General features: G+C 43.4%; 1 pseudogene; it reads right to left on the reverse strand.

Moving 5' to 3' along the window:
* Positions 1-19859: 19859 nt before the first annotated feature.
* LOC133367835 (olfactory receptor 6M1-like) lies at positions 19860-20819 on the reverse strand (annotated as a pseudogene).
* Positions 20820-21477: the final 658 nt, after the last annotated feature.

A 21477-nucleotide genomic window follows, 5' to 3' on the forward strand; every position in this document is an offset into this window, starting at 1 on the left:
TTTAATGATGTCACTATGGCCCACCCCGTGATGTCACTAGGGCCCGCCCCGTGATGTCACTAGGGCCCGCCCCGTGATGTCGCTAGGGCCCGCCCCGTGATGTCGCTAGGGCCCGCCCCGTGATGTCGCTAGGGCCCGCCCTGTGGCATCACTAGGGCCCGCCCTGTGGCATCACTAGGGCCCACCCTGTGACATCACTAGGGCCCGCCCCGTGACATCACTAGGGCCCACCCCCATTTTCTCAGGTTTTTGGATGGCTCCGACCTGGCAACCCTAAGATAGATACATATTTAGTTGATTCATCTATCTCCGTTCCGCCAATGTCTGTCTCCATCCCTTTTTCCTCCTCTGTGGTCTGATCCACGCTATGCATTTAAAGCACATCTAACACATTTAAAGCCCAAGGCTTCCCCCAAAGAACCTTGGGAACTATGATTTTCCCTTCACAGATCTACAAATTCCCAGCACTCTGAACAAACTAGGTCCCATGATTTTTGAGAGAAGTCGTGTGCTTTAAATGAATGGTGTGGGCCTGCTCTCCCTCTGCATGCAGTAGGAGGTAGCCATGTTTTTGGGTCCATGGACATATTTGCAAACTGGAGAAACTGTCATATGCACCACACACACACACTGCAATCAAGCACACAATGCACTCTTTTATTGGATATGAGAGAATGCCACTTTGAAGCCTAAGTTCAGCAGGGGGAGGGTACTCTGTGGTTGCAAAGAAGGCGTCTGCAGGTGCATGTGTGCCTTCAGCTGCAACATCGGTGACCCCTGACATGTATCAAGGTTGCATTTTCAACATGGAGTACAAGAAAAGAGAATGTGGAAGTTTAATAGGAGCAGTTATCAGAATCTGGCTTTTGGGAGCTCTACACATTTTTGTGACCATGACAAGAGGGTGAATAAATAAAGAGGTCATGATCAGTCACATCTCAAGACAAATGACAGCTTATAAATGAAACTGTCTCCACTTGCTTCCCTGTCATACAGTCACTCAGGCTTCTGCACCATCTACTTCCTAAGAGCAGCAAGATTTCTTTCCAACATGATGTGGAGTCAGGGTAGAAGACAGGAAAGAATGTGGTTGGAAATATGGTGGCTTCAATCATGCCTCAGAGCATGTATAGGCCCCAGGCTTGGGAAAGAACATGATAAACCTAGTCAGGGGGCTTAGACATAGGATACCTGCAGGAAACACCTCTTTGTGGCAACCACAACATTACTTTTGAAGAACTCGTGTGTCTATTGAGCCACATGGTTTTCTCTTCCAAATACAAGCCAGTAATGAAGAGGAAGGTTTTAGGATCCACTTGGATGTATTTTCATTGAAATGCTATTATGCATACAGATTGAAGGAAGCCTGCATTTTATGTTCCATGATTTCCAATCATATGGAGCATACTTTGGTGCACATGAATAATCCAAAAGTTTACTTCTGCCAACTTTTCTCTTGTTCAGCTCCTCTCCTTAACAGCAGCAGCAGCAACAGAACAGCAGCAGCATTGATATAAAAGACCTTTGAAGATCAAACTTCAGGTCTTTGGAGCAGTCTGCATCTTCTAGTAATTGTCTTAAGTGCCTCTTTTACTTCTTTGTTTCTCAGAGAATATATGATTGGATTAACAACTGGGGGTACCACTGAATAAAGGAGAGAAACAAATTTGTCTTTGTCTACAGATTTGTCTGAGCTGGGCCTTATATATGTGTAAATGACTGAAGAGAAGAAAAAACTGACTACAATGAGATGGGAGGAACATGTGGAGAAAGCTTTCTTCTTCCCTTCAGTGGAACGGATTCTGAAGATAGCTCTCAGGATGAAGCAGTAAGATGTTAACGTCAACCCACAGCTACACATCCCATAAATCACATCTGCCACAAAAATCATCATCTCATTCAGGTTGGTGTCAGAGCATGAGAGCTTTAAAAGTGGGCGAAAATCACAGTAGAAATGTTCAACTATGTTAGAATTGCAGAAGGAAAGCTTCAACATAAGTCCAGCATGAACAGCAGAATCGACCATCCCAGCAAGCCACAGTCCACTGGCTATGCCAACACACACTTCCTTCCTCATGATGACTGTGTACTGCAAAGGATGGCAAATAGCAGCATAACGGTCAAAAGCCATAAATGAGAGGATAAAAAGCTCTGTTCCCAAACACCATATGAATAAAAATGCCTGTGTAATGCAACCATAAAAAGAGATGGTCTTTCTCTGGGTCCAAAGAGTCTGGAGCAATTTTGGAGTTGTAACTGAGATGGAAAACACATTCACTAAGGACAAATTGATGAGTAGGAAGTACATGGGAGTGTGGAGTTTCCTGGAAGTGCATATGGTAAAGATGAGGAGGAGGTTACTAGCTAAAGCAGTAGCATAGATGAATGCAAATACCCCAAAGAGAAGTGTCTCTAATTCTGCAGAGCTAGTGAGACCGGTCAGTGTAAACTCCATAGTAGTAGACTGGTTCTTTATTTCAATATCTCTGATGCCAGTGTCCTAAAGAGATAAATTGTATTGTAAGTTGAATTAATTATCATAATTCATACAAAGTTCATGCCTTTCTCTTTCATTCACTTTTTCCTTCTATCTCTTTCTCTCTTTCTGTTCAAAATGCAGAAAATTGGCATCTGTTTGACTTCTTCAGTCATTTGCAAGATTATGGGAAACCAGTCTGAAATCTCAGAAAATGTTGACCCTGAGATACAATTCCATGCACAGTTAGTTAGATATAAGTCCCATTGACATCAAACAATCCCAAGATAGTCAGCCCTACCCCCCCCAAGAAAAGACACATGGGGTTCCTCTGTAAGCAGGGACCCAGGACCTGTCAAAAGAGCACCATGATCAATCCTTTCTTACATTTGCCATTCCTTGTTGAGGATGAGTACCAGAAATGATTTCCGGGGTGATCTAATGTTTAACCTGGTTTACATCGTTTGTAGGTAAATGTGAGCATTTGTTAAGACACACTGATATTTTCCCCCAGTTTGGAAAGTTTCTGTGGTCAGAATGTTTGTCTATGATGATGTTAATTCACCATAACTGACTGAAAATGTAATGAAATGTCTGTAATTTAAAATAAACTAACACGTACACTTTGCACAGGCAGCTATATCAATCTACTTAGGGAAAACTGATCATGTGCAGAACCCTCTGAATGTTTATATGGATATAAATCCTTAAAGGACTAATTCATCATGCATAGTCATTTGTTTCCAGTAGCTCACTATGGAGTAAGCTCAATTGAAGATGGTGTGACTCGTTTCAAGGAAAACCTGCATAGCATTGCACTAGCTGAGTTGATATCTTACATTATTTCTCTGTAAACAGGTTCATTTCACCATGTGTTCTGGTTAAACCAGTTTGTAAAAGTTTTATTAATGAAATAGATTAGAACAAAAACCACCTCAGATCAAATACAGAGGGATTGAAAACAAATCATAGTTACATTTACATAATCTAATAGTAATTTAAACAAATGAAAAGAAACACAAAGTAGTTATGTTACTACATCATCTAATTATAATTAATATAGTCCAATTCTTTTTTATTCAACTTTATTCTACAACTTCTAACAGCTTATTTCTAGAAACTGATGTTGACTTGTCAGATTTCAATACTGTTTAAACTTATTCTGCTATTCCAATGAAACTTTTTTAAATATAACATTCCCCTTTCAAGGCTTTTTATTAGGAGTTTCTACTTTGCCACCCAGGGTTCCTGTGGAATATTATTGCTCTTACTATCACCATTATTATTAGTTAACTTTGTTTCCTGCCCATGTCCCAAAAGTTAAGTAACAATAATGGTAATAGTAAGAGCAATAATATTAATGATTTTATATTAATAGTAATAATCATGGTTTACTGTGCAATATATTGCTTTTCCATTCTCTTAAAGATGGACTGTCTCTATCTTACTGTTTTTGGTATCTAAACTAAAAAAGAAAAAGGAAAAGAAAGCAATCATAATGCCAAAATACAATTTAAGTAACAAACCAGAAGAATATAAAGATCAAATACAGTAGGGCCCCGTTTCTCGGTGCCCTGCTTTTCGGAGTACAGCTAATACGGTGCCAGTGGGGAGATCAGCTTGAGGGGGGCTGGATCTCCCCATGCTTCAGCTGATCTCGCTGGAGGAAGGGAAGATCAGCTGTAGAGCATTACAGCTGAACTCCTCTTCTGGCGCGATCAGACTCCCACACTCGAACTGATGCTCTACAGCTGATCTTCTCCTCCGGCACGATGAGTGGGTTAGGTTCCAGACCCCCGCACTACAGCTCATCTGCTTTTCAGTGGTTTTTGCTTTTTGGCGGGGGTCTGGGACCTAACCTGCCGTATGAATGGGGCCCTACTGTAAGAAACAGATTTGAGGCTTTAAACTTAGTTGACAGAGAAGAAGAAGAACTATGGAGTGAAGTCAGAGACATTATCAAGGAAGAATGCAAAAAGACAATACCTCTAGTCAAAAGGAGAGAAAGGCCTCGATGGAGGTTGCTGATTCATATGGTCGCCATAAGTCGTAATCGACATGAAGGCACATAACAACAACAACCAGGGACTAATTCATCATCATCTTTGTACTCTTAAGTGATAACAATCCATCCAACCTCAAGGTAAGATGGGGATGGGAATATTTTCAGCTGAAGGATTGGGTTTTCCAGTGTGCCGTCTTCTGAGAACCACATTCCAGTGGTAGGTAGGAACCAGAGACAAAAGGCTGGATGGTGTCTAATATGTGACTCTTACCTTTTACAGTGGGCTACATTCCACCCATACAAAGGTTAATGCAGCCCTCCATACTCACAATTTTCCATCCTTTATCCAGGCAAGCAAAAGGCCTTATCACAGATCAAGGACACATTCCACTCATGGGAAAGGATTTGAAGACATTGGCAATCAGGACCATTGACGGGTGTGGCCTAGAGACAGAAGGTCTGACCTAACAGGAGGAATGGCTTGGGAAGAGTCCCAAGATGTGAATAGAGAGGGTTGGAGGGGTAAAATTGGGCCCCGGGTCATGAGAGGACTATTGGATCCACTGGTAATTTGTAAACTGTAATCTTTTCTTTTATTGAACTGACCTTAGCTCAAAACAGTATGTCATTACAAGTTCACCAAACACGTTCAAACTCTGTAGTCTTGCTGACATCTCCAACAAAATGCATTGGACAATGAAAGGTAAAAGTGCCTTAAGTACAGAATCTTGTCAAACTTTTCTCTTGATTGATTCAACATTGATTAAAATGTCTGGCCATGATGACATATGGTCTTTCATTGGTTTATCTGACATGTTCTTATTAAAACCTTTCCTCCAGTTACCTGAATTGCTATCTCCATTCTCGAATCTCTGATAAAATATATCATTGTGAACTACAGTTGTTCAGTATCTCCTCTCCTCCTCAAATATAAGGATATGTACATATCATTAGTTCTGATAATTTAATAAAACAGTTTGAAATGCTGCTTGGGAGTCTTTACATTCAAGCGTTAAATTAGTTTAGTTTTGTTAAATAAATAAATAATATGTATTAAAATCTTTAGATAGACATTAATGGAGAGATTCCTGGGGCTAGTAATGGTTAAATATTGCCCCATATTTGCAATATCACATCCCTAACTGCGTTACTTCTAATTTCCATATTCATTCATCTAATGCATGGTGGCCCTCCAGATGTTGTCCCATCAGCTCCAGCTAGCGTGGTCAATGGCAAGGGTCCAACAACATCTGATCTTGGGACTTTTATTTGCTCTACTTCTGAATGGGCACTTTGATTCTACTGGGTCACTGCAGTCAACAAGCTGCTGAATAATAATGGTTAATACCAAACACTACCAAGCCGCAATATTTGTTTTTGTTTTGTTTTTTTGTGTAGCTTTGAACGTGATTGTAGGAATTTTTGAATCCAAAATAAAATGATTAATACTAGTGTGAAGAGTTTAGAGGGAATAGTTAACAGAATGGTTAACTTTTAAAAAAAATAACCTCAAGGGTACAATCCAGTGCCACACCCCCTTTTCACAGGGCTGTACAGTCTGGCAGAAACACCACCACCTCTGCAGCAATAGTCTAATAGTCATTTAAACCATTACAGCTGCAAAGATAATTTTTATATTATAAGCTGGTAGCAAAGGTTTGGTCTCACTGAAATCAGTGTGAAACGTTAGTCATCCCTAATATGTCCCACAAATTCAATGAGAAGTAAATGCAGCTATCTTAAGTCTGAATCCAGCCCAAGGACTTGGCTTCTGCAAAAAAAGTTTGTATAGTGTTTACCACAACACTGATATTATTTTAGTAAAACAGACCCAACAGGCTCTGCTCTCTCCCCATACACACACAACATAGAGAGAGAGATAGAGAGATGGAGAGACAGGTAGGTAGGTAGGTAATTCTCTGTTCACCATCTTAGAAACTAAATATCACACAGCCAAAGTAGAAAGATGAATGCTGTGTGTGCCCATCTGCCATCAATGTCTCTTCCAACAACCAACACTTTACGACTTGGATCCCAGAACAGGTTAATTTGAGGAACTTCATGGAAGAGACCTTTATTGTTCTATGGACACCTGCATCCTAGGAGGGTCAGGGGATCCTTCTGAACACTGTGAGAGGAGGAATGGTAGCAGAGTAGGGTATTCACCCAAAGTCAATCTTAGATTCCCACAAATTAGCTCAAGGAAGATCATGGAAGGAATGTTTCCTATCCATTCCAGCCCCAGCAGCACCCTGTACCCCATTTCACATTGTTCCATAGCTACCCTGACCATCTAGAGAGGCATTTTGAGATACACAATGACTGTAAGATGAGGAGAAAGAAACGTATCTTAGGATACTCGCCTATCTGTTCATGGAATGTTTTGGTGTTGGTGAGGAGCAGCCGAAGCCTGATACTGATATTGGAAACTGAAATATACCATCTTACTTTCCATAACTATATTAGAAACGGTCAGCATATGATATATAGGCCATCTGAGGCTACAACCCAATGTTACACATATCTGTCTCAGTGCTGAAGACCTCTACCAAATGTTACTGAACGTAAGGTAAGAACTTCACCCACCATGTTAATAAGAGGGGGAAGTGGTGATTGAATAATAAACAAACTACAGCATAACTATAATAAAAACAAATGACACCACTCTTCAACAAAAATGCAAAAGCTGATATCCACATTATAACAGAGATGTTCTAATTGTGAAGTGTCCTTCTTAGTATGTTTCACATATTAGCCAAGATATATTCCAGTGAAAATAGTGTCATATTATAGAGCCGCGAAAGTGGCTGTATACTATAGCCAGAGGGGATACATGTGCCTGCGGTAGAATAAAAAGGTGGGGGAAAGCCTGAAAAAGAATGATACTGTTTACAATGTTTTCCTTTTGGAAAGGAAAGGGGCTTCCCTTCTGCTCAGTGCCCACCCACCCAATCTCCTCCCCCTCCTCCTCTCCTCCCTGCCTCTTCCCTGGGTCATTGTTGGACTACAACCTGGAAAAGCAGGGTTCGAATCCCCACACAGCCATGAAGCTGACTGGGTGACCTTGGGCCGGTCACTGCCTCTCAGCCTCAGAGGAAGGCAATGGTGAAACCACCTCTGAATACCTTTTACCATGAAAACCCTATTCAAGGGGTCGCCATGGGTGGGGATAGACTTGAAGGCAGTCCATTTCCATTTTCAAACATGACTGCATAGAAAAAAATCCCATTGAACTCAAAAAGTATGCAAATGATCAAACCCACCCTTCCGTCTCCTCCCTCCTATCGCCTCCCTATTGTTTTGAAGACAGAGTTCTTGAACACTTCTTTGGAATATTATTGTTTCATCTCTCTTCCCCCCCCAGTTTATTTAAAAGAAAGAACAATTAATTCAGGATTTTAATTAAATTTTAGTTCATTAACACAAAGCTAGGCGCCCTGTTTGCAGGTGTGAGAAAGAAAGCAGATGAGAGAAAATCAGATTATTTTTTAAAATAATACCTTCATTCCTATTAGCTGTTGTATATTCTTTCCTGCTATTTTTTCTTTTTCTTATGTCCAAAAATTATTTCTGTCAGTATCTGGAAATCAGGAAAACCAATTGTCGACCATTAATCTGAAGAATGGTGAGAACTAGTGCTATCCTCCTGTAGATATGTTTACTTTCTTAACAAAGCACACTATATCTTTGAAATCTTTCTTTTAATGAAGTGATGGCACCACTGGGAGAAAGACCTTTGAGGCATCATGAGGAATGTGGTGAGTATTCATTCATTGCTGAAGCCTCTCTCTCTCTCTCTCTCTCTCTCCCCTCCCCCCATCATTTCAGCATTTGGCACATTTTCAAATGCCAAACGTAGCATTCAGTTTTGGAAAGGTTTTAGACACATGCTTAATTCTCCCACAGAAGTCAAAGAAACTTAAAAGTGCTTAACACTGACTGGATGATGGCACAAATATTTGTTACTTGCCATGTTATTTTTGTTGAAAAGACAAATTAAAAAACATACATAGGAGTGGGGAAACTATTTCAGGTTGAGAGAAGCATACCTTGTAGGCAACCATTCAGGAGCCACACACCAGGGACTGGTAGGGCTAGAGGAAAACTGGAAGTGGCCAGAGGTGAAAGTGAACAGAGCAAGAGATGAGACTTTCATTTTTACAGTCAGCTATATTCCAGCCATGCAGAAGTCACAAGGTTGCATGCATGTACACCCAAAAACACACCTCCATCCTTGTCACAGTGCTGTTATATAAATCGAAGGTGCCTAAGGGGGCCACCTAGCTGTCCTTAACTATTCCCCTTCCTGCACCTTCCCGCCACAAAAGGGGGACAAATCTCTATTTAGTCCCCCTTTACCCCACTGCCAAGAAGCATCTCTCGCAGTCACCTCTGTAGGTCCCCAAGAAATAAATCGTTACCAGCATCAGACAGGTGAACACCGTCTGCCCTGTAAAGTTCACCCTTCCAGTGCTGAATGCATGGATGTGGGATGGTCAACCCACCATATTGAAGAAGGGCCAACCGAATCCGTCGGTTGACCATCTTCCGTGCTCGGTCTATAGCCTGTGGATCCCATACCCTATCCCACTCCCTCCGCGGGAGCATGTCTGACCATATCAGACGTACGCCAGGCCACCGTTGCCTGATAAGCTGCATATCAGCACATGATTGAATGATGAGGGCCTTGCCCTGCATCAAGCCAAGGTCATTCCCACCAAGTTGGATGACCAATACCTGTGGAGTTGTCCGCGTCGCGTGTTGCTGGAATAGAGCGGGTAGGAGGCCCTCCCAACACATTCCTTGCTGGCCAAGCCACTGTACCGCTGCCCATCTACTCAAGCCCAACTGGGAGCCGCGCTCGAGTTCGCTGACCTTCGAGCTGCCAAGAACACCATGCTGTGGCCACAAATAAGGATGCGTGTCTGCCCCATCCCCGACCAGCAACCTGTCAAAATAAATGCAAATGTTAAGCTTCCGCATTCCCCATCCTTCTAGAAGGGGCGAATATAGCCCTTAAAAGCATCAGAAGACCTACGCCCAACAGCCTGCACCAGTGCCTGTGGAAAACCCAAACCTGCTGCTGTAGAAGCAGCTGCAATTCTAAAGGAATGGGTGCCAAAATGTGCAGGGTCGTGGCCAATCCCCTGTAAAGCCCTTTTTGTTGAAGCCCAAAACTGGTAAACGGAGAGGAGTTCCTGGTTTGCGTGGGTGAATAAATATCCCTCAGCAGACCCCCTGTCTCTTAAAAATGCTTGCAAAGCCTGTACAGGGCAGAGATTATGCACTGAAGCTGCGGCCAAACGCATGCGCCTTCCTTTACACCTCTGGTCTGTTTTGGACCTTCTCAGGACTATACAGGCGCAACCTCCTTCTATGGAGATATCTGTAAACTGGAGGGCACGCCCAGATAGATGTCGCTTAGAGCAGGCCACTACCTCTCCAATCCTGAAAGCTCCAAAAAACAGTGTAAGGGCCACTGTGTGAAATAGCTTAGCTTCATAGCTGGATGAGCAAATTACTTCCCATTGCTCAACCATACCCAGCAACATGTCTGGCGAGATAGGGAGGTGGGAATCTGGTGGGACGGGTTGTTCCCGAGCCCACCCTGTCAACATGCGGCAGACCCTAAAGTCCCCAGCATGATCCGAAAAGCCACCAGCCTTCGCTAAAAATGAAAGCCCCGCCAGCTTACCTTGACTGACATGCCGCGTCTCCTGCCGTCCACCAGGAATTCCATGATGTGACTTACCAGAATAGGCCACTCCGGAGCATAGCCCTTGGTGGCCCAGAATTCTTGCATCACCCTACCTGCCCTCTGGTAACTGGCGAGCGTGCTGGGGGCAATGGAAAGGCTTATGGCCCTTTCTGATTCTGCTCTCCAATCTCCCAAATTGCAGGGGGCATGGCTTCTGGCTGAGCCCTGGCCCAGGGTGCCAACTGACAGAAACGATCCATCTGATTCCGTGACAGAGCATCAGCAACATCGTTATTAATGCCAGGAACATGCCGTGCCCGAAACAGAAAATTAAAGCGCAGGCATTGGAGAACAAAGGAATGGATGAAACCCATAACCCTGGCATTCCTGGATGTAAAGGAATTGATAATCTGGACTGTAGCCATGTTATCACATCAAAAGTGGCCATGGAGTTCCTGAGCTCCGAGGCCCACAGATAGACAGCCACGAGTATTGGAAAAAAAGCCAGAAAGGTCAGATCCTTGTCTAAACCTTCTTGCACCCATGTCTGTGGCCATTGTCCCTTACCCCAGGAAGACCCGAAGACTACACCAAAACCATAACCCCCAGATGCGTCAGATTGTACCTGTAATTCTGCCTCTAAAAGTTGGTCCTGCCTCCAAAAGGATATCCCATTGAAATCCTGTAAAAAGGAGGACCACACCACAAGGTCAGTGCGCAATGTTGCTGAAACCCGAAACCTATGGTGGGGTCGTGAGAGCCCCACCATGGCATCATAGACTTGCCTTAGGAATGCTCTGCCAGGTGCTACGACCCAGCATGCAAAATGTAGATGTCCTGCTAACTCCTGAAGGGTGGGAAGAAAAACTTTCTTGGCCCCAGTGACTTCTTTGATCTTCCTATGTAGAATAAGCAGCTTGTCATGAGGCAGCTTGCAGCACTGTTTGTCAGAGTCAATTTCAATGCCCAAGAAGGTCAAAAGGGTGGCTGGACCCTCGGTCTTTTCCATGGCTAAAGGAACCCCAAGTTCCTCTGTCAAGTCACGGAACTGTCCCATTAAATGTTGGCATACACCCGCGCCAACACTTCCAGCAAAGAAAAAATCATCCAAGTAATGCACCACCGAATCCAGCTCAGTCTATCTTTTGATAGCCCATTCCAAGAAGGTACTAAAACATTCAAAAACTGTGCAAGAGATTGAGCATCCCATAGGCAATGCTCAATCCATGTAAAACCTTCCTGCGAAATTAAAACCCAGCAGTTCATAATCTTCAGGGTGGACTGGTAGAAGGCGGAAGGCGGATTTGATGTAGCACTTGCCCATGGAGGCACCTCGGCCACAAGCACGCACCATGCGCATTGCAGCATCAAAAGGGGTAATAATAACAACAACAACAATAATAACAATAATAATAACAACAACAATAATAATAATAATAATAACAATTTATTTTTAGGCCGCCTATCTGGCTGAATAAACAGCCACTCTAGGCGGCATACATAATTAAATTTAAAATACACATATAAATACAATCATAACATGTTCAATTTACCCACTTCTATACACTGTAAAATTAAAATTAACTAGGGATTCTATATGCCCGCTGAAACAGCCATGTTTTTAGTCCTTGGCGGAAACCTGGCAAGAAGGGGACATGGCGTAGGTCGTATGGCAGAGAGTTCCAGAGGGTGGGGGCCACAACCGAAAATGCCCTCTCTCTGGTCCGCACCAGTCTAGCTGTTCTAACTGGTGGGACCGAGAGAAGGTCTTGAGAGGCTGATCTCGTCAGGCGGCATACTTGGTGATGCTGGAGGCGCTCCTTCAGATACCCTGGACCGAAACCGTGTAGGGCTTTAAAGGTTAACACCAACACCTTGAATTGGGCTCGGTAAACAACTGGTAACCAATGCAGATCTTCAAGCACTGGGGTCATGTGATCCCGCTGGCGGCTATTCTTAATCAACCGTGCCGCCGCATTCTGCACCAGCTGTAATTTCCAGACCGTCTTCAAGGGTAGTCCCACGTAGAGTGCATTACAGTTGTCTAGGCGAGAGGAGACCAGGGCATGCACTACCCACGGGAGCAGATGAACCGGAAGATAGGGTCGCAGCCTCTGTATCAGATGTAATTGATACCAAGCTGTCCGGCTCACTGCTGATACCTGAGCCTCCATGGACATCTGGGAGTCAAGAATGACCCCGAGGCTGCGAACCTGGTCCTTCAGGGGCAAACTAACCCCATTCAGCACCAGGTCAATATCTCCTAATCTTCTCTTGTCTCCCACCAGCAGTACCTCGGTCTTGTCAGGGTTCAGTTTCAGCCTGTTACCTCCCATCCATTCACTTACGGACTCCAGGCACTTGGAGATAGAACTGAGTGTCATCCACATATTGGTGGCACTGCAGCCCAAATCTCCTGACGATGGCCCCCAGCGGCTTTACATAGATATTAAATAGCATGGGAGAGAGGATGGAACCCTGCCCCCTTGCTGTTCTTTACCACCTCCCCTATATAACCTGTGTCTGGGGCAGGCCGTGGAAGGGTGTGCAGTCATGGCCCTGCCTGCAGTCAGGAACTGCAGCCATAATTCAGGTTCTTTCTTGTTCCACCATGGAGACCCATCACATTCCACCCGCATACGAAATGCCTCGTCGTAAGACAGCCAGGCCGGCCCTGTGATCTCTGCATATTCTCTATAGATTATATCCAAGTACTTCAAGAGAGACAGACCCCTTTGGGGCTGCCTTTCCATCAGCACTCCAGCACATATCAAGAATGCAGGCAGCCAGTTGGCCCAGGTACGATCAGCTCTCCTGCACCTAGGTTTCTCAGCCTTGCCCTCAGCATCTTTGTCCTCTTCCCTTTTGGGGTGTTCCCGATATCACAATGAAAACACATCCATGTACTCCCCCCGCCAAATTTTGTCTTTCGTAGAGGGGAGCAGGTGAAAACCTAAAGCGACTGATGTCTCCCCAAAAGGGATGGCATTAACAGCCACCGACCCTAAAGGGTCGGACAGAGCACCCTGAGCTGCCAGTGCTGTAGGTTGTTGAAGTTCCCCAGCAAGTATGGCTGTGGGTGCAAGCCCTTCTGCTGACATAACTGATGTCATCACCTGTCCAGAGCCTGCATGCTGCCAAATTTGGCTGCATGCAGCCTGGAGCGGTAGCTGGGACATACAGCTAGCCTGTAATCTAGGCAGAGTAGCGACTGTGGCTCCTGGAGTGATCAATGGCCCCAAAGGTGGCCACCCCCAACTTGACCCTCCCCCGAAGCCAGAGCAGATTTTGAGGCATGTACCCCCAGTTACTTATTATTTCCTGTATGTTTTTTTTTCTGCCTTGGTTTTGGAAAGATGCCCTCCCATGTGCCCTGAACCCAGCAGAAGCTCTGGTCCAGACGGGATGCACTGGCATCCCAAAGAGTACACCCTCCCCTTTCCTGGGGTATATGATTTGTGGTGGCCCAGAGCAGATTTAGGGGCTTGTACCCCCAGTTACTAATTTTTCCAGTTTTTGTTTGCTTTGGTTTTGGATAGATGCCCTCCCATATGCCCTGCACCCGGCAGAAGCTCTTGGCAAGGTGGAATGCAGTGGCATCTTGTAGGGGACACCCCCTCCTTTCCTGGGGTATATGATTTGTCCTGGCCCAGAGCAGATTATGGGGCATATACCCCCAGTTACTTATTTTTCCTGTATGTTTTTGTCTGCTTTGGTTTTGCATAGATGTGCTCCCATGTGCCCTGCGTTCAGCAGAAGCCCAGGACCAGGTGGGACGCAGTGGCATCTCATAGGGGACACCCTCCCCTTTCCTGGGGTATATGATTTGTCCTGGCCCAGAGCAGAGTTTGGGGTGTGTACCCCCACTTATTTACTTTTAATGATTTTATGACATCATTATGTATTTATGATATCAGGATCCTGATGATTTTGATTGTATAAATGTATTGTCAGTCTTGACGGGAACGGTCTCCTGATTACAGTGATACAGGGTACCCCATCATATATTTTGGGTTTCAGGGGCATGCTAAATTTGGCTTGATGTTGCTGTAGCTGTCAACTTTTCTTTTTTGTTAGTGATTGAACTGTCATGCAAATAAGGAACTGGGAACTGGGGGACAGTGTAGGTTAGAAGCTTACCGAGCGACCCTGTGCATGTTTACTTGGAAGTCAGGCCTATTGCGTTCAATGGGACTTATTCTCAGATAGATGTAAAAGTTGTAAAAGTGTGGTAAAAGTGTGGTAAAAGTGTGGTAAAGGTGTGGCAAAAGTGTGACAAAAGTGTGGCAAAATTGTGGCAAAAGTGTGGCAAATGTGTGTCAAAAGTGTGGCAACAGTGTGACAAAGTGTGGCAAAAGTGTGGCAAAGGTGTGGCAAAGGTGTGGCAAAAGTGTGGTAACAGTGTGGCGACAGCGTGACAAAAGCGTGGCCAAAGTGTGTCAAAAGTGTGGTAAAAGTGTGGTAAAAAGTGTGGCAAAGGTGTGGTAAAAGTGTGGCCAAAGTGTGGCCAAAGTGTGGTAACAGTGTGGTAACAGTGTGGTAAACGTGTGGCCAAACTGTGTCAAAAGTGTGTTAACAGTGTGGTAACAGTGTGGCAAAAGTGTCTCAAAAGTGTGGCAAAGTGTGGTAAAAGTGTGGCAAAGGTGTGTCAAAAGTGTGGTAAAAGCACGGCAAAGTTGTGGCAAAAGTGTGGTAAAGGCGTGGGAAAAGGGTGGCAAAAGAGTGGCAAAAGTGTGGTAGGAGTGTGGCAAAGGTGTGTCAAAAGTGTGGCAAAAGTGTGGTAAAAGTGTGGTAAAAGGGTGGCAAAGGGGTGGCAAAAGTGTGGCAAAAGTGTGGTAACAGTGTAAAGTGTGGTAACAGTGTGGCAAAAAGTGTGGCAAAAGTGTGGTAAAGGTGTGGTAAAAGTGTGGCAAAAGTTGTAGCTTTAATACTCATGTGGAAAGTTCTGTATACCACAAGGGAGTGATTACATGGTTATTGAAAATCAATTCATTTTGGCCATTTAATGTAGCTGATTATGCTTCTACCAAGCTGTCCAGATAGCAATTGAGCTATCTTTCTATCTTTTTAAAATACTTAAATTCCACTTTTTGTTTAAATATTTATTTGAATTATTTTTATCCTGCCCTTCATTGTTCCCAAAATAAGGAACATTAAAATAAAATCAAACATTTCATTTATCTACAACTTAATTTAAAATTGTTTTGTTCTGCTTTAATTGCTGTTTGCTGTCTGCAGTGTTTAATCTCCTTTTACAGACAGAAAAGTGATTCATAAATACATTTAATATTTTATGTGATACACATTTTTTTAAAAAAATAATAATAATCAATACAGTTGTCAGAATGATATAACTTAGCCAAACTGAGGCAACATAATTTTAGGCATATATAACCCACAAATATCCCTACATTAACTAGGAGATGTGGGCAGGTTGTTTTTTATGACGGTGTGATACCCATCCATAGTTGCAGTAAAAATACCAAGAATCAAACTTAAATATGTATTGAAGAAAAATAGTTCTGATATATTATCAGATCAGATAAATAATAATAATGCTACTAACAATCTGGCTGCTACTGCTTCATAGCAGTAAAAAAATTACAATTTCTCTCTTTTTTTCAACAATTAACAAGATGCAAAGAAAAAAACCCTAAACAAAAGAATGAGTTCACAGTCCTTTAGATTGGCTCCTATTTTCTTTTGCAGGAACAAGCATCTTCTTTCCTTGCTGCTTGGCTCCTAAGAACAATCAAAGCAGGCCTGTGAATAGCACAGAAATTGTTGGCCTTCCCCTCCCCTCCGGAGCAGCTTCCTCTTCTTGAGTTGGGCTGGTCTGCTAGAAGCTTTTCCTTCCATACATAATTAAAGTATATACTTAACAATATTTAACTCTATCTTTAAATATGGGGAAATACATATTTTACAATATCATAAAATTATGACTTTAATAGTAAGTCCCACTTTTATATTAATCCCACAAAAACAATATCTACCCATTTCCACAAATAATCTTTTACCCCGAATTAATAATTTGATCCCAACACATACCTAAAAACAATCAAAGCAGGTGTGTGAAGAACACAGAATTGCTGCCCATCCCCTCCCCTCTGGAGCAGCTTCCTCATCTTGAGTTGGGCTCGTCTGCTAGAAGCTTCTCACAGAAGCCAGCCCACCCTGAAGGTTACTTACTGAGCATGCTCCAATAGCTGGTTCTAGAAAGAGAGGGGGAGGGTAATAGCCACACCCAATGTCAGCAAGCACAGGCATGCTATACTTATCATTCTTTTAACAATACTGGTAACAACATGGATTACATATGAATAGAGGGCATTAGCTACTGTGTTTTGATAATATACGTGGTGGCTTTTTACTATTATTAAAATGATTTCATTGTTGTGTTTTTAATTGTATGTTGCAAGGTAGAAGAACAATATAGTAATTCACTAACAGTCAAAAAAACCCCTTGTGATTTAAGAACATATCTGTAACCAATAGATATTGCTATCAAACTTTAAAAAGCAGGGAACTTGGGCAGCTATAGTGAATGCACTGTCAGCTCTGCACTGAGACAGCAGGTGGGGGCTGGAAATTCCTGGGGAGTTATCAGGATGGGAAAGTCCTTAGCTGGTAGTCTGGTCGTAAATCTGCCAGGCTAACGAGGATGAAGCATGATAAAGGCAAGGCCCTTCCTCAGCTTACGTGCCTAGCCAGAAGTGAGGTCAGTAGAGGTCTGGGTTCATTTGCCAAGGATTCAGTCCAAGATAAGATTCAGGGAAACTAGAGACACACGAAGCCACGCCTGCTGTTGTAGTCAGCAACAAGCTGAATCCAAGGTTTGACTTTTAAGGAGCAGGTTTGTCAGCAGGTGTGAGCCCTCAGCTTTTTGGCCTTAAGTGGACAGGCCTGCCCCTCTTCTGCCTGACCTTCTGCTGTCTACGTTCTGCAGGTGAAGGGGGAGTATCCTGTTCACCACCTGTATCTGGCTGAAGGGCTTCAGCTGTGTCTGGGGTGCTCTGCAGCTGAGGGGGAGAAGGAGCTGGGTTCTCAGGAGTTTCCTCCATTTCTCCTTCTGGGTCTGCTGCTGTTACTCCCGAGTCATCCTTGTCTGATGAGTCCTCTGATGGGGCCATGACATGCACCAGGGAAGCAGGAAACCTGACCTCCTCTCTGAGATATTGTACTGCGCTACAAATTTCTCAAGATGCAAACACAATTTGGGTTGGTCTTTCACAGTCCAATCCACTTCCCGAGTAGCTTGGAAGAATTTGGTGCAATCATGCTTAGAATAGGTAAAATTGACCACAAGGGAGAAGAGGGAGGGGAGAAGTTGGTAGAGGAGGAGGAAGGAAGAGGAGGAAGGGAATGGGTAGGGGAAGGGGGGATGGAAAGGGCAAACACAGATTTCATTATTTGCATGCTTATTGAGTTCAGTGGGATTTACTCCTGTGCAATCATGCTTAGGATGGGCAAAAATGACCATGGGGGAGGAGGAAAAGTAATAAGGAGGGAGGGAGGGCTGGACTGAGGAATGGAGGAGGAAGAGGGAAGAGAAAAGAAGCAGATGGGCAGGGGACAGGGGAGAGGGGAGAGTGAAGAGGTGGAGGGAGAGGGATAGAGGGGAATGGAAGGAGGGTGGAGGACAAGGGGAGCGGATGGGTGGGAGGGGAGAAGAAGGGGGAGGTGAGGGGAAAGGGAAGGAGGGCTGAGGGGGAGGGGCAGGTTCACTCATTTGCATACTTATCAAGTTCATTGGGATTTATCCCTGTGCAGTCATGCTTGGGATAGGTGAAACTGACCTGGGAGAGGGGCAGGGCAGTGGTGGAGAGTGGAAGGTGGAGAGGGGAGGGAGAGGAATAGGGGAGGAGTTTGGGTAGGTGGGCACTGGGCAGAGGGGAAACACCTTTCCTTTCCAAAGGGAAAACATTGTTAACAGTATCATTATTTTGGGGGTCTTCTCCCACCTTTTTATTCAGTAGCAGATACATGTAATCTCCCACCCAGTTTAAACCAAAGCTGTCTCTGGCCACGTCCATACCAGACTTTTATTTCACTTTAGACAGTCATGTCTTCCATGAAGGAATCTTGGGAAGTGTGATTTGGGAAGGGTGCTGAGAGTTGCTAGGAGATGCCCTATTCCCCCCCCACAGAGCTGCAGTTAACAGAACTCTCTGGGAAGAGGGGCTGACTGTTAAATCACTCTGGTCACTGGAGCTCTGTCAAGGAAATAACTACTCTCAGCAGCTTTCTAACAAACTATGCTTCCTAACAACTCTCAGCAGCCTTCACAAACTATACTTCCCAGGATTATTTGGGGGAAGCCATGACTGTTTAGAATAAATGTAGAAGTAGAATAAATGTCTAGCATGGGTGTGTCACCCTGATTAGCCAAGCTAAACAGTCTGACTTTTAGAACACTGGCAGCTGGTTCTTACTGAGTATGCCTGCTCTATCATACACCCCAATATTAATTTTCTTAAATAAAAAAATCAGCCATTCTTTTTTTAAAAAACTTTTAAACTGCAGACAATCATGGTCAGAGTATGGGGCAAGGTCAGTAATAGGAACAGGTACTCTATGAACACGGCTGATTTTTAATTAATTTCAATAATTATGTAACCACTGAAAAAAAGTCAAGCAGGGATCTGGATCCCCCCCCTTTGTTTTACACTTTGAACTCTGGATTTTCTCTGAATGTTTTGTGCATCTTCATGAAAACTTAGATGTTGTTAAGCAAGTGATTCTGAGTTCAGGACTATACATTTTGTAAGAGTTTTGTTTGAAATGAGCTTATGGGAAGCAGCAGAATGTCATGGGTGGTGTTTTCAGTTTAACATGGCAGAATGTGAAAAATCCATGCTGGCTATAGTACAGAGCCACTCTCACGGCTGTATAATAACAAAGGGCCATCCACAAAATGTTGTAATGGAGAATGTGTGTCTTCAGTGTTCCAGACAATAAGCCATCCTACTTCCTCTTGGTTTTCAATTTTCCTCTCTCCTCCTAGTAGACATCAACATTCCATCCCAGCTGAGAATGTTTTGATCCCATTGGGTTTTATTTTTCTTTTTTTCTTTTTTACTCTTTTTTGGCACTTCTGCAAATATTGGGGTTCCTCCAAGTCTGCTGAAACCTTCATGGTTGATGCCACTTTGACTCCAAAAGGAATATCTCTCAGAGAATTGAATTTACTCTTAGTATAGATGATGATACTTTAAGATTTTTGTTCATTTTCCAAATAATTAGAATTAGTACTCCAATGAAGAATGTGCATATAACTCTAGTTAATAGCACTTTGTATCTTAATAGAACCCCAAAAACCCTTCAAATTACAAAGGACATTATCCAGTCAAATAAACCAATTTTTTAAGTTGGCTTAAGAACACCTATTTATTTATTACATTTTGAAAAGCCACTTTCAGTCATCTCCCAGGGCATTCTAGAGGTTAGAAGGTACACATACATGGATGGCCGCATTTACCTTTCACAACAACCTTTGGAGGTAGGTAAGGCTGGCAGGAATTAAATGATCCAAGATCATATAGTGAGCTACCTAGCTAGGTGAAGATTTGAACCTGGTCTCCATAATCTAAGTCCAACACACTAGTCTATGCTGACTCTCTCCCACTGAAGCTACCGGATCTTAAAATCCCTTTGCTGGATTTTGCTGCATGTTCAGTTCATTTCTTAAGAATTACTTTTCTTTGATTGAAGATAACTCTAAGGGAATCCTTCACTTTCTCATTTCTCAGACTGTATATGAAAGGATTTAGCATGGGTGTCACCATTGTGTTCAGTACAGTGCCTATTTTGTTGAAATCCAGAATGTTCCCTTTAGTGGGATGGACATAAATGAAGATAGAGCTCCCATAGTGCAATATTACCAAAGTGATATGAGAAACACACAGGTTGAGAAGGCCTTTTATCGCCCTTGTGCTGATGGTATCTTCAGGACAGCAATAATAATGTAAATGTATGACACAGCTGTTATGAGAAGTGAACCCAGAAGCAATATGGAAGAAGTCCCCAAATCAACCCTTTCAGCCAATGATGTGTCACCACAGACAAGCTTGAGTAAGGGGGGCACTGTCACAGAAGAAGTGGTTGACAATGTTTGGGCCACAGAATGGTAGACCAGCTGTCACAATGCTGGGAACGAGAATAATCAAGAAACCACCAACCCATGACCCCAGAAGGAGCTGGAAACAGGCTTTGCTGTTCATAATGGATGCATAGCGCAGGGGGTAGCATATTGCAACGTAACGGTCAAAGGACATTACAGCCAGGATGAAGAATTCAGTTGAGCCCATAAGGAAATAGAAGAATGACTGAGAAGGACAGCCCACAAAAGAGATGGTCTTCTTTCCTGTGATTATATTTATTAGCATCTTAGGCATCACGGTTGAAGTGATCATGAGCTCCAGGAATGAGAGATTACTCAAGAAAAAATACATGGGCTATTGAAGATGGTGATTGGTAAGTACCAGTGTAATTAGTGTGACATTACCCATAATGGTCAATGCATACACAAAGAAGAAGGTGATGAAGATCAGAATCTCAACAGAGCGAAGGGTCTGACATCCAAGAAGGATGAATTCAGTCACAATAGTCTTATTACCTTTCTCCATATTTTGGGACATCTTATTCCCTAGGAAAAAACCCGTGAGGAAAATATAGAAACAAGAGAGGTAGAGAGACCTTATCAGCCATATTCATTAGGGGTATGCAGTGGCCGCAAGATGCATCATGTATCTGTATTTATAGTGTTTGGAGGCAGCTCAATCTCTTTTGGATCCAAAACAGTTGTTCTGATTCTATTTGCTATTTGGGGCCAAATCCGATATGTTAAATCTGAAGCTCTGCTTTGTTCCCTTTGATTTTAATGGGAATCTAAAAAAAAAAAACCCTCCCCCTGTTGGGCTGGTGACCAGTAGGAATTACTGTCTCTAGTAGTTTTCCATGAAGCCTGCAAGTGTGAAGACGTAATTGTGGTTAAGGGGGAGTTATGTCTATGCCCTGTCTGGGAACGGACGGCCAGGGCCGTTGCTATGGTAGCCATCTGATAGCGACTGGGAAAGTTCTAACAGAGTCTATGTGTTGTTTTCTTCTGAATTATGCCTCTGAGCTGAGAGGCTGTCTTTTGTGTTTATCTATGGAGAGAGATGTACCAGAAGGGGGGTGACTGAAGAATCTCTACATGTATTTACTCTTAAGCCTCTGGCCTTAACATGACTCTTAACATGCTCTGAAGAAGTTTCTTGCTCATCTTAACTCCAACGTAATGTATGCTGTTTCACA

Source organism: Rhineura floridana, chromosome 11 (assembly GCF_030035675.1).
Source record: "Rhineura floridana isolate rRhiFlo1 chromosome 11, rRhiFlo1.hap2, whole genome shotgun sequence".
Lineage (NCBI taxonomy): Eukaryota > Metazoa > Chordata > Lepidosauria > Squamata > Rhineuridae > Rhineura > Rhineura floridana.